Source organism: Bufo gargarizans, chromosome 3, assembly GCF_014858855.1.
Source record: "Bufo gargarizans isolate SCDJY-AF-19 chromosome 3, ASM1485885v1, whole genome shotgun sequence".
In the NCBI taxonomy this organism is placed as follows: Eukaryota; Metazoa; Chordata; class Amphibia; order Anura; family Bufonidae; genus Bufo; species Bufo gargarizans.
The window spans coordinates 35,979,368-35,993,609 of record NC_058082.1 but is presented as its reverse complement, the minus strand read 5'-3'; the positions used below and the strand labels follow the sequence as shown (position 1 = coordinate 35,993,609).

The 14,242-nt window shown below is 41.7% G+C and overlaps 1 protein-coding gene across 1 annotated transcript in view; it reads left to right on the top strand.

Annotated features, from left to right (window-relative positions):
* The window catches only part of PRSS23 (serine protease 23), a 37,762-nt gene that overhangs the window by 15,924 nt on the left and 7,596 nt on the right, over positions 1–14,242 (top strand). The gene's annotated exons all lie outside the window — the stretch shown is intronic.

Here is a 14,242-nt window from a genome sequence, read left to right as displayed (position 1 = left end):
GTTGTCCGGTGTAAATTCATTGAGAAATATGATGTTCTGAATGAGTATGGATCACCAGTTTTTCCAATAAAGTGGGTGAGGTGGAGGATGACGTTTATTAAAATTTTTATATTTTTTTTTAAGATTTACATTTTTTCTGCTTAATAAAAAAAAAAAGACATTGCGCTGCTTCAGAGAGTTTACCGAAGGTGAACTGGACAACTGGGTGGGGTACGGCGACCCAATGGGATCCTATAAAATCAGTGTGCACCCCTTTATGCAGCACGTCAAATTCTGCTGTGGATTCTGACCATAGATTTCACCCCTTTGTCCACATGCAGCGGCCTTTGCTGCCAATCCGATATGAATCGTCCTGCTCTGTGCCTGCTGTTTAAACCCAACATACAAGTCCTTAAAGAGCCCACACCCTGCTTACATAAGTCTGCAGATTCCAAGTGAATAGTGCAGGTGTCTGATTTTATCTACATGTCTAGAATAGAATGGACCATTTGTCCCTCTTCTCCCCAAAATTTCCCTTTTAAAATTTTAAAAATTCCCAACAGAAAACCTAAAGGAACATAAATGTTATCAAGTCGGAGGCACCTCATAGATGAGTTATCTGCAAAGGATCAGCTGCACCTAACAAAGACATGAGCCAAATAACTGCAAGAATATCTGTAAAATTCTTAAAAAAATTGCACCAAAAACAATTTTCTAAAATATCTCCAAAAATAATTTCCAGAACTATCATTAAAAATAAAATCATCCAAAATTTTCGCAACTATTGTCACAGTCAGGCCTCATACACACGACCATATGTATTTTGCAGTCCGCAAAAAACGGATCTGCAAAAAAAGTACAGATGACGCCCGTGTGCATTCCGTATTTTGCGGAACGGAACAGCCGGCCTCTAATAGAACAGTCTTATCCTTGTCCGTAATGCGGACAATAAAAGGACATGTTCTATTTTTTTGCTTAACAGAAATACAGACATACGGAAACGGAACGCACACGGAGTAACTTCCTTTTTTTTTGAGTACTTATTGAAATGAATGGTTAGTTACGTATTCGGTCTGCAAAAAAAAACTAACGGACATGGAAAGAAAATACGTTCGTGTGCATGAGGCCTCATAGAATAAAAAATGTCTCCAAAAAGGATACCAAAAATATAATAAAAAGTATTATCAAATAATATCTCCAGAAATATCATAAAGATACCTCCAAAGTTATCAGCAAACAATTTATCACAGTCCTAGAATGAAAAATATCTCCAAAACACCATTTCAAAAATAACCTCAAAAGTATGTATTAGGCTACATGCACACGACCATTCCGTTTTTTGCAGTTACGCAAATCGCGGATCCACAAAACACTGATGGCGTCCGTGCGTGTTCTGCAATTTGCGGAACGGTCCGGACAGCCTTTAATATAATTGCCTATTCTTGTCCACAAAGTGCAGACAAGAATAGGACATGCTATATTTTTTTTGCGGGGCCACGGAATGGAGCAACGGATGCGGACAGCACACGGAGTGCTGTCTGCATCTTTTGCGGCCCCATTAAAGTGAATGGGTCCGCATCCGAGTCGCCAAAACTGCGGCTCGGATGCGGACCAAAACAACAGCCGTGTGCACGAGGCCTAAAACATATAGTAAGAAAAAAAAATCACCCAAAAAATTTCAAAACCAACATCAAAATATCTTCAACAAATTCAAAACTCTCAAACTATGGGCAAAAATTTCAAATTATTTTTCAAATAATAGCTCTAGAAATATCATCTAAAATATCTCAAAGATTATCTTAAAACATATAATCATAGGTCGTATAGTGGGAGGATAAAAAAAAATTATCCAGACATAATTTTAAAAAAAAAACAACCTAAAAAATATGTCCAAAGATATAATAAAAAAAATCTCCAAAAATAATTTCACAACTATTATCAAAAATAACTCCAAATAGTAGTAAAATAATTCGCAAAATATGAACAAAAATATATCCAAATAGAAAACAGAAACTGTTTTACATAAATATTTCCAAAAATATCTCAAATTTTTTTTTTTAACAACTAATCACTTTTTAGGCCAATGGTCCAATTTTTTGTTCCTGGAAATAATTTATAACAGCAGCTTACTTCTCTAATAGTTCTTTCGAGGATGTCCATACTGGCCAATGTTTTCCCACAGTAAGTACACAGATTGGTAGGTGAAAGTGTGAAAAAACGGCTAGAAATACCTTTTCTGGTAATGGAAACAAAGGCTGGAAATTCTTGATGCTAAGACAATATTCTGCTTCCTTTTATTAAAGCGTCTCGTGCCAAACTCGACGCTTTCCATCTCATCAAAGGTCCCAAAATACACCCTTCCAAACCTGGAACTTGACAAACTTTTTAATGACACTATTTATGCCAAAAATATCCAACGCATTGATAAAAGGCTAAAGTTCATTAATATATTTCTATGTAGAGAAGGTCCACTTGCTACGAAAGCCTATTATACCGGGTTTTTGTATTCTAAAGAGGAGTAAACTTTGGTGTATTCCAATGGGGTCCATGACCAGAATCGGACCATGTCCCCTTTGTCAAATACAGTAAACACAGTACAGGTCAAAGAGAAATGTTCTGCTGCAATGCCTTGTTTTGACTCAGCGCCATTGCATCATGACTATAGTGGTTGGTAAGTGACCTATGACCTTTGTTGATGAAGGGCCAGACCACCCCCAGATCTGAATATTTTGAAGAATTTTTCATGCACATCCATTAGAAATTTGGTCCAGTCAGGAAACCGGACATTCACTTTAAACAGGGTTTTCCATAATGTATAAACACTATGTGAAAGTCTTTTTAAGAAGAGTTCCCCTTTAAACTTAGTTTACACGCTAGGGCGAGGCATGTGACTCATAACAAGGAGTCGGAATGTATTATTTCAGAGAATATGTACTCTGCCATGCCACATTTTTTATGTCTTAGAAATGGATTTCCACATTTTAGGTAACAGCGCGACCTGTCTCCCCAAAAACCTTTGTTCTTTGCTAAAGTATTGTTCAGTTCCTTGGCTGCTAATCCGATCCTCAGTGAAGCCTGCCAAAAAAAAAAGTATATGACTGCATTGTTTTAAACTTTATTTTTAGACTTATTTCAATTTTATTTTCAATAATAATAATAAAAAAATTGTTCTTGATAGAAATTTGATGAAATGTTTCAGACTTCAAATTGGACATTGATAGGATATTCTGTAGTTAAATCAAGTGGATGTTGATAGCAGCAGAAGAGGAGGAAGCTGATTTTGCCAAAGGCAGTGACCCAGGTTCTCATGAGATTATAGTTGTGAAGTTTACTAAGAACAGGACTGTGAAAGATAGGAACAGCGTCATACAGAAGGCAGCAAAAGAGCTGTAACCATTTAGATGATGGGTATTATGGCAGCAGTAGTAGATGAGCGAGCTGATCTTGTGGGAGCCAGTGACCTGTCCACTATTATGTTGCTTAGGTCAAGACTGTACGAAATAGATGATGGTTTAACACTCTGTAGTCTTACAGATCAAGGTATTGATCACAGCAGAAGGAGAAGAGTGAGCTGGTCTTGTGGAAGGCAGTGACTTATGTTCTCATGAGATTATTATGGTAAGGATTTGTGGGTATAGCGCTGCAGGAACAGTGTCATAGACTGGTCATGGACCAAACAGCTTTTACCAATTGAGATCATGGAAGTTATGACAGCAGCAGGGGTAGAGTGAGCTGGTCTTGGGGAAGGCAGTGACTAATGTTCTCATGAGATTATTGTGGTGGGGTTTTGCATGGACATTGCTGCAGCAGACAGGAACGGTGTCATAGCATGGGTATGGACAAAACTTCTTTTACCAAATGAGATGGCCAGAATGATTAAAGCAGCAGGAGAAGAATGAGCTGGTTTTATGGAAGGCAGTGACTTATGTTCTCATGAGAATATTATGGTAAGGTTTTGTGGGGACAGAGCTACATGAGATTGTGGGATTGATCACAACAGCAAAAGTGGTAGCAATTTAGATTATGGGAATTATGGCAGCAGTAGTAGATGAGCGTGTCGATCTTGTGGGAGTCAGTGACCTGTCCACTAAATGCGATTACATTGCTTAGGTCAAGACTGCACACCGTAGATGAGAGTTCAACACTCTGTAGTCATATTGATCAACGTAACGATCACAGTAGCAAGAGAAGAGTGAACTGGTCCTATGGAAGGAAGTGATTTATGTTCTCATGAGATTATTATGGTGAGGTTTTGTAAAGCTAGGATAGCATGAAACAAACAGTATTGAAGAGCATTCAGTAATGGAATTACCTATAACCAACTATGGAAATGATGACAGTTGGGGAGGAGTGTGTTGATCTTGTAGGCAGCAGCGACCTGTGCATTCATCTGAATATGGTACGGAAAATAGTAATGATTACAGCATCAGGTAAAAGTGGGATGATCTTGTGGAAGGCAGTGACCTACGTATCTTTTCACGATTTTATCGTTGTGAGGTTGACTGCATGGGACAATGTAATAGACAGAGTAGTTATAGAGCAACCATTAGCTAATGGGATAATGGGAATGAGAACAACAGCAGGAGAGGAGTGTTTTGATTTTGTGGAAAGCAGTGACCTGTCCACTTGTGATTATGTTACTGAGGAAAAGAAAGCATGAAGTGGACAAGATATAACACCCTGTAGTCATATAAATAATGGAATCTATAATAGCAGGAGAAAAAAGGTGTGCTGATTTTGTGGAAGGCAATGACCAATTTTCTCATGAGAATTTTCTTAGGTTTTGTGTGGATAGATCTACATGAGACAGGAACAGTCCCATAGAGTGAGCAGTGAAAGAGCAACCTGTAGGCAATGGGATGATGGGAATGGTAGCAGCAGGAAAGTAGTATGCTGATCTTGTGGATGGCAGTGACCTTTTCACTATTGTGATTGTGCTACTAAGGACTATACACCATTAATAGACAAGGAAAGAATACTCAGTAGCAGTGCCATGCACAGAACATAGGAAGCCTTATAGCAAATATCAGACTGGTGCTGGCTTCTGTCATCGAAGACAGGATGACCTGTAATCTCCTTCACAGTTCCTCATCTCCTTCACCAATTGCTAAAAATTTAATTTAACTGGAACCTAATAGCAAAAGGGATTGTACCAAATAGGACTAGGACCCCTCACTTCAAAAACCTGATAGCAATTGCATGGGCTGTCTTTGTGGTACATACACCCTTGCTCTGAAACCATATACAGCAGATAAAGAGGATGGTCACAGCAGCAGAAGCAGAGTGGGCTGATGTTGCAGGAGACAGTGACCGAAGTTCTCATAAAATGATTGTGAAATTTTGAAACTATAGAATGTGTGTAGTAGGCAGCAATTAAATAACTTTTGTAGCCACTGAGATCATGGCAATTATGACAGCAGTAGCAGAGGAGTGTGTTGACATTGTGGGAGACAGTGACCTGTGTTCTTATGGGAATATTGTAGTAAGATCAATGGGGTTTTTTAAGGCCATAAACAATAATCCTTGACCATCAGATCATGGAAATGGCGAGAGCAACTGGAGTAGAGTATGCTGATCCTGAGAGACCTGTCCATTCATGTTGATACCACCTAAATGATAATGACAGTGTTTGGTGGACAGCCATGTTGGGAGATGTAGTATAATGTCCAGTAGCTGGGTCATATTAGGGGTTGTAGTGTACTGTGTTCAAAGTAGAATAGAATTGTATTATGGTTATGTCCAGTGGTCGGGTCATGTTGGGGGTTGTAGTGTTCTATGTACAGAGCATAATAGAATTGTATTATTGTCATGTCCATTGACAACCCGTGCTTTAAGGACTTTGGAAACAGCCACGGAAGTGTTAAAGTCGCTGAGTTCAAGGCTTTACGTTCTGTTAATATGTTTTTCTCCTTGTACAATGCTGATAACTCACATAGTCACCATAGACAGCACCCTTGACAATGTTATATCAGCATTGATATCCAAGCACAATATCTAGATCCTGTCTGTTTCCGCCCTACCTGTTTGACATTCTTCAGAGCAAAAGCAAATACATCATTTACCTATATCTGAGCCGCTCACATACATTTCCCATGAGATATATATGTAGCTTTATACCTTCCAACCACTTGGGCTACATGCACACAACAGTGAAAAGTGCAAAAAAAGTCATTAGAAACGAACACATTGTATCAATTTTTTGGCCAAATATCCGTTTTTAGTGTTAAAAACGGCCATTAAAAACTAATACACTTCATTTGGTTTTTAGTGCCCTCAATATATATATATTATGCCCCCATAGTGCCCCCAGTATAAATAATGCACCCCTTTGTGTGCCCAGTAGTTAAAGAGGACCTTTCACCTGAAAATGAAAGTTAAACTAAAGATATAGCCTTACTTACATGCCCCTGGTATTGCTTATTCAGTCATTCACCCCAAAAAATAAATATCTAGATTTCCAGCTATACTACATACTTGCCTCACGAGAGCGGGGATCCTGTAGTCCCATATGAATAGAGAAGCAGGTCCTCCATGCACATAGTTGCTTCATTCACTCTCTGTGGGACCGCTGGAGATAGCCAAATAGCAGTCCCATACAGAGTGAATAAGGCAGCAGTATACATGCTCGACCTGCCACTCCATTCATAAGGGCACACAGGGCCCCCAGTCTCGTGATCGGTCATGGTCCCAGTGGTGGACCCATACCAGTCGCTGCCAACAGCTGATCAGTGGTGGTGTGAGGTTGTCATACCTCCACCAAATCTCATTTTGATGACCTATCCTATGGATATCCCGGAAAACACGGAAAACACTTTTTTTTTAAAAGGCCTGAAATATTGCACATTGGTCGATGGTTCCTCCTAAACGGCTGTCATTGATATTTTACAGCTCGTTATCATCACAGGCAAGATTACAGTGACTTATAAAACCTTAACGTTTAATTAGAAATTTTAGAAAATAGGTCCCATGATAATAGATAACAATAATGTATTGACATAAACAAGAAGCAACGCGGCGGGTTGCCAAACAGAAGGTAATAGTGCACAGTACCTTCTGTGCACTATTACCTTCTGTTTGGCAACCCGCCGCGTTGCTTCTTGTTTATGTCAATACATTATTGTTATCTATTATCATGGGACCTATTTTCTAAAATTTCTAATTAAACGTTAAGTTTTAATTCTGACCACTTACTACATATTTCTTCTGTTTGACTCAGGTGGTCATCCATTATTATCTAAATTGTTATTTGGACTTATAAAACCTCTATAATAAAGATTCAGGCAGACAAAACAGGATGCACCATTGACGATAGGTGATGAGATATCCCAGCTTCTCTTCCCCCTCCCTGCACAATGACCTCTTCACGTGTCCCAGAGCATGAGCCACTCATAGAAGTCAGTCATTCCTCTATATCCAGGTGCCTGATATAAAATAAACCTCTGGACAAGCACCTTGGGTAAGATATAAATATGAAAAGAAAAAAAGAGAATAAAAAAATATACAATCGGAAAATAAAAACAGATTCAAAAACATGGCGTGATTCGGTAATAAAAATAGTAATCTCCAATCGGTGGCACTCGAGCTGTTAGGCTTCTTTCACACGAGCGAGTTTTCCACGCGGGTGCAATGCGTGACGTGAACACATAGCACCCGCACTGAATCCTGACCCATAATTTTTTTTCACGCATCAGTTCTGCGTTGCGTGAAAAACGCAGCATCTTCTATATTCTGCGTTTTTCACGCAGCCCTGGCCCCGTAGAAGTGAATGGGACTTCAGTGAAAAACGCATCGCATCCGCAAGCAGCTGCGAATGACATGCGTTTTTCACTGATGGTTGCTAGGAGATGTTGTTTGTAAACCTTCCGTTTTTTATCACGCGTGTGAAAAATGCATCAAAACGCATTGCACCCGCGCGGAAAAAAATGAACAACGGAACGCAATCGCAGACAAAACTGACTGAACTTGCTTGCAAAATGGTGCGAGTTTCCCTGAACGCATCCTGAACGTATCCAGACCTAGTCCGTCACGCTGGTGTGAAAGAGGCCTTACAGAACTACAACTCCCAGCATACGTTGACAGCCAGTAGTGGTCAGGGCATCCTGGGAGTTGTGGTTCTAGACCAGCTTGAGATCCTCCAGCTGGAGACCACTGTCTGATGTGATTCTGGCTGGGGTTGACCTGTGTTGTAATGCTTATATCTAATATACCGCTGCGTCTACGGGTCCAGAGTCCATCTTAGGACTTAGTGCAGACCATCTGTTCTGCCGGTGAAGCCTCGGTGACTTTGTGTAACTCTGCAGGAAGGACAAGACAATTGTGTCCAGCAGAAAAGGCAACAAGTCAGAGAAATGATTCGATGCGCTCTGGAGTCGAGGGAAATTCCTGCCAGCAGGTTATTCTGATGTGATAAAGGAGATCTCATTAAGATACTTTAATTGCATCTAATAGGCGTGCAGTTTACTCAGCAGCAGCATCCTAGACAATGGCCACCGCAGCTTCTTCATGGAACTGACCAGCGGCTGGTCAATACAGCAAATGTGTCTACAGCAAATGCTGCGCTCCAAAGCAAACTTCAATCAGTTCCAATGATTAAATGTGAAAGCGTGCCTAAAATCCGAAAAATCGTGTATCAAGGCTAAGGTCTACAACCACTGCTATTCCTATATTGTATTAAACGTCTACCACAGCCACACGTTATTGTCATTAATGATACAACTGAGTAGAAAGGAAGAATAGAAATAGTTTCCTAAATAATACAATTATTTCACATTTTGTATGTTCTTCCCACGGCACCTCAAATTCTCCTTCTCCTGTGCTCATTAGTGCCCCCTGCTGAGTAATGTACTGATGATCAGAACTAGTTAGTAAGGGAATTGAAAACTTCTCTGAGCACAGTTTAAAGCTCTGGAAAGTAGCAGCTAAATTATCTGTCCGGAAGCACTAAAACTAATGTCTTTACCAGCACAAACTGCTATAATATTACCTCAATAATATAATTCCTATATTATACTCGCTATTGGAAAGAAAGAACACATCTTTTTATTAATTAAAACAATACAATTAATATAATACTAGTCCTAGGTACAAGAGTATAACTACTAAAATACTGCCTCCTATGTACAAGAATATAACTACTATAATACTGCCTCCTATGTACAAGAATATAACTACTATAATACTGCCTCCTATGTACAAGAATATAACTACTATAATACTGCTCCTATGTACAAGAATATAACTACTATAATACTGCCTCCTATGTACAAGAATATAACTACTATAATACTGTTCCTATGTACAAGAATATAATTACTATAATAGTGCTCCTATGTACAAGAATATAATTACTATAATACTGCCTCCTATGTACAAGAATATAACTACTATAATACTGCTCCTATGTACAAGAATATAACTACTATAATACTGTTCCTATGTACAAGAATATAATTACTATAATACTGCCTCCTATGTACAAGAATATAACTGCTATAATACTGCTCCTATGTACAAGAATATAACTACTATAATACTGCTCCTATGTACAAGAATATAACTACTATAATACTGCTCCTATGTACAAGAATATAACTGCTATAATAATACTGTAATAGTTTGGCAGCATAGTTGGTGAATGTCTGTCAGTGCACTTTGTATAGTTCTAGTCAGTGTAAAGCTCTGGAAGAATTATCATAAATACTTGAAATTCAAGACTTGCAAACAATATTCTGCAATTATTTTTGTATGTGATATTGGTAGGAAATATGTTAGGGGAATTTCCATCCTTATTTCATATGCGCTTTATGATGTTCTCGTGGGAATTGGAGTGACTCATCCAGGCATGAGGGGGCTGCAGGATAAGATTTTCCCCCTAATTTCTATGTAGGGTCACGGCTACATAGCTACATGTCTCCTGTGAGAGGTTATTGTCCTGGATAATGTATTTTCCAAAAACACGTTCCCTGAAAATGAGAAGTCTGAGGATTGTGACTCATAGATTCCATCTGAAAAGTCTGGGCTGAAGTAATACATTTGTAGTCCGGTCGGTCCTTTAGATGTATCTACCATGCCGGCACAAGATGGCTTCAGGATAGGCGGTCAATATCAGATTGGTGGGGGTCCGACACTCTGCACCCTTGCCGATCAGCTGTTCTGCTGGAGCTCTGGTGTCAGAAGTCGTCTCTCACTGACGTGAACGGGAGTAGCGCCACAGTAACCACTTCCGCCCACTGCACAATGGACGGAGCTCTGTAGTTTTGGCACCGACTTCCGGCACTGTTATTGCAGAAAAGCCAATTGGTAGCGGTGCTGGGTGTCGGACCCTCTCCAATCAGATATTGATTGATGGCCTATCCTCAGGATAGGCTATCAATATAGAATAAGTGGACAATTCCTTGTAGATAAGCCCCACATAAGTCTCTACCGAAACAGAGGTACAGTCAGGGCCGGTTTTAGACAAAGTGTGGCCCTGGGCAAAGTTTTAAGTGGGGCCCCAAAATAAATATTGCACAAACATCACATTCACGCATAGCCAGCCTGCACTGATTGCGGATTACACATGGTTTTTCCCCGCAGATTCTCGTGCAGAGAAGCGGCAGTGTAATACAGTACAAGCAAGGTGTATAAGATTATCTTTAGGATAGGTCATCAATATCAGATCGGCTGGCGTCCATCTTCCAGGACCCCTGCCGATCAACTGTTGGGCGGCCAGTGATGTCACTGTATATCAGTCACATGGCCTAGTTGCAGTTCAGTCACATTCAATGAAAGGAGATGAGCTGCAATACCAAGCATCGCTGCTGTCTAATGTCTGGGATTGGTGAACTATAAAGAGAGCGCAGTGCTAACCGGAGCTCTGGTCAGCGCCGTGGCCTCTTCAAACAGCCGATCAGCAGGAGTGTCCGGAGTTGGATCCCCGCTGATCTGATACTGATGACCTATCCTGAGGATAGACCATCCATGTCGAATTCCCAGGTAAACCTTTTAACTGAAAATAACAAGAAGCAGGTTGGAAAGATAAACATATATAGTGTAACTCTCCTTTAAAAACACTTTCTACATGTCCTAGTGACCACATACCTCTTACATCCAGTGACATCTCCTGTCATGTAGACCTTCTCTTTCCTCTTCTCCTCCGTTTGACCCAGACCACCATGACAAATTCTTTCAGCCGCATCTCGTCTGTACAGAGTTTGTAACACAGACACGTTAGATTTCTAAATTTTTCCATAAACCTCCCCATCCTGGTGCCCTCACAGTGTCATCCTGCTGCCACTCCCAATACTGTGCCCGTTGTGCCCCCAAATACCCCAGGTACTATACTGCTGAAAAAATTGTGACCCTAATAGACATAATGGGGTCATTTATCAAACTGGTGTAAAGTAGAACTGGATTTCCAAAAGAGCTGTCAAAAATGAAAGGTGGAATCTGATTGGCTGCTATGGGCAATTAAGCCAGTTCTACTTTACACCAGTTTGATAAATTACCCCAAAGGTCCCTATAGTGTCCACAGCAGCTATATTGTCCCCTAGAGTGCCCCCAGTAATAATAACACCCTATATTGTGCTCCAGGTAATAATCCCTGTATAGTGTCCCCAAAAATAATAGAATTGCCCCTACAGTGTCTCCCCAATAGAAAGACCTCCCACTCTGCCCCCATATAGTAATCCCCCATAGTAATTTGCCCCCCACACAGTAATTTACCCCACATAGTAATTTACCCCACACTGCCCCCACACAGTAGTTTCCCCCACACTGCCCGCACACAGTAGTTTCCCCGACACTGCCCCCACACAGTAGTTTCGCCCACACTGCCCGTACACAGTAGTTTCTCCCACACCACCCCCACAGAGTAATTTCCCCCACACTGCCCCATACAGTAATTTCCCCCACACTGCCCCCACATAGTAGTTTCCCCCACACTGCCCCATACAGTAATTTCCCCCACACTGCCTGCACACAGTAGTTTCCCCGACACTGCCACCACACACTAGTTTCCCCCACAGTAGTTTCTCCCACACCGCCCCCACAGAGTAATTTCCCCCACACTGCCCCCACACACTAGTTTCCCCCACAGTAGTTTCCCTGACACTTCCCCCACATAGTAGTTTCCCCCACACTGCCCCCATACAGTAATTTCCCACACACTGCCCCCACACACTAGTTTCCCCCACAGTAGTTTCCCTGACACTGCCCCCACATAGTAGTTTCCCCCACACTGCCCCCATACAGTAATTTCCCCCACACTGCCTGCACACAGTAGTTTCCCCGACACTGCCACCACACAGTAATTGCCCCCACACTGCTCCCACTCAGTTTCCCCCACATTGCCCCATATAGTAATTTGCCCTCACATAGTAATCCCTCACATAATAATTTGCCCCCACATAGTAATCCCTCCAATAATAATTTTCCCCCATATAGTAATCCCTCCTATAATAATTTGCCCCCACACAATAATCCCACCCTAATATTTTTCCCCCACATAGTAATTTGCCCCCATACTGCAATTTCCCCACGATGTACTGTCTCTTCACATGTCTCCCTGTGTGTCTCCCCCATGTCCCCCAAAGTTGGCACTTCACTGTGCTGCTTCCTGGCACAGGCGCGTGCGATGACGTCATCACGCCACTATGCGCTCCCGTGCCCCGCCGCAGTATGTGGGCGTTCGGTTCGGCGTTGGGCTGCGGACCCGAACGTCCCTATTGTAATCTGCCACTGACTGAAAGGGGACCCCTTTGGTGACGGGGGCCCAGGGCAATTGCCCAGTTTGCCCCCTTCCATAACACCGGCCCTGGGTACAGTTGAACCTCATGGATTTCTATGTGTGCCCTATTCTAGCTTAATACTGCTCGGACCAAATTGTGTACATTTCCAGATAAATGAAATCCCTCGACCTTCGGGGTTCTTGTTCTTGGTGCTGATATTTCTTGTTTTAACTTTCCCATTTCATAAAGTAGAGGCTCAACCGTAATTCGTGTCACGTGTAACTACATGATCAAATGGACCGATTAACCTCAAACCTGTAAGAAATAGAGTCTAATGGGCTTTGTGCTCTGTTGGTGGGCCTTTTCTAGGAGCATGGCCTCGAGGTACTGTTATCAACAGTCTAGCAGTTTGACCCTGACTACAGGCATTTAGGTCAGAAATTCCAGAAATGTATTTTATGGTGTTCTTGAATGTATACAGACATGAAAAGATGAGGTTGGACCCTGCAGTTGGCTTGTATATAGCTATAATTATCCAAAATTACTCCAGGTACATGATCCTCCCCCTCTATAGTTTGCATCTGTATTGCACTACCATATGCAACCTGTGAATAGGTGCGGCGCTGTTTCTGGAGTAGCCATGGTTTTGTCATCCTGAATAAGCTTTTTAAGACACAGAAGTCGTGGCCCTCATTTCCTCTTGTTCAAGAAGTTATCAGGCACTATAACATCACTGGTCTACACTTAGGATATGTCATCAGTGTGTGGTGGCTACAGTGGTGGACTGTGGCACTCCCGCAAGAGGGAAGAGGATGGGCAAGGGTGGACTGGGAACATAGAGTGGCCCTGGAAAAAAAAAAAAAACTAAAAGTGGCCCTAAGTTGTAGGTGAGTCCAAGTTGACAGAAGGTGGGACAACACAAGTAGGCAGGGCCAACACAAGCAATACAGTACTGTAGCACAAAATACCGCCGCAGCAGAACCAAATACTACAATGCAGCATAAAATACTGCCCTATCACCATACTGAGGACGGTGATACAGTTGAAATCAGGATGGCACCTGAGGCTGCTGGCCAGGGGCATAAGTCCCTCAATTAATTCTGAGAGTATCAGATCGTTATGTACCCACCCAATGGCCGTGAGGAGAGCTCGGACGGCCCCCTAGGCATCGGCCCACCGGGAAATTTCACTGTAGGGTCTATGGCCAGTCTGCGCATGATGGCAAGCAGGATCATTTTTACTAGGTAGATCTTTAAAACAATGTATAGACTCTTTGAATTTTAACCTGGGACTTTACAAATAACCATGGGACCTAATTGCGAATGGGACCCTACTCCACCAGCAGTGAGGTCAGAAATGCTCATGGTTACTTTGGTATCCACTTCTTGCAAGATATTTTTCCCTTAGGGTCCATTCACATGTCCTGTAGTTCTGTGTCCTCACTGGTTCCGCAATTTTACTTCAACAAGTTTGGACCTATTCACTCCAATGGGGTCGCAAAAGATGTGGACAGCACGCCGTGTGCTGTCCGCATCCGTAGTTCCGTTCCACTGCTC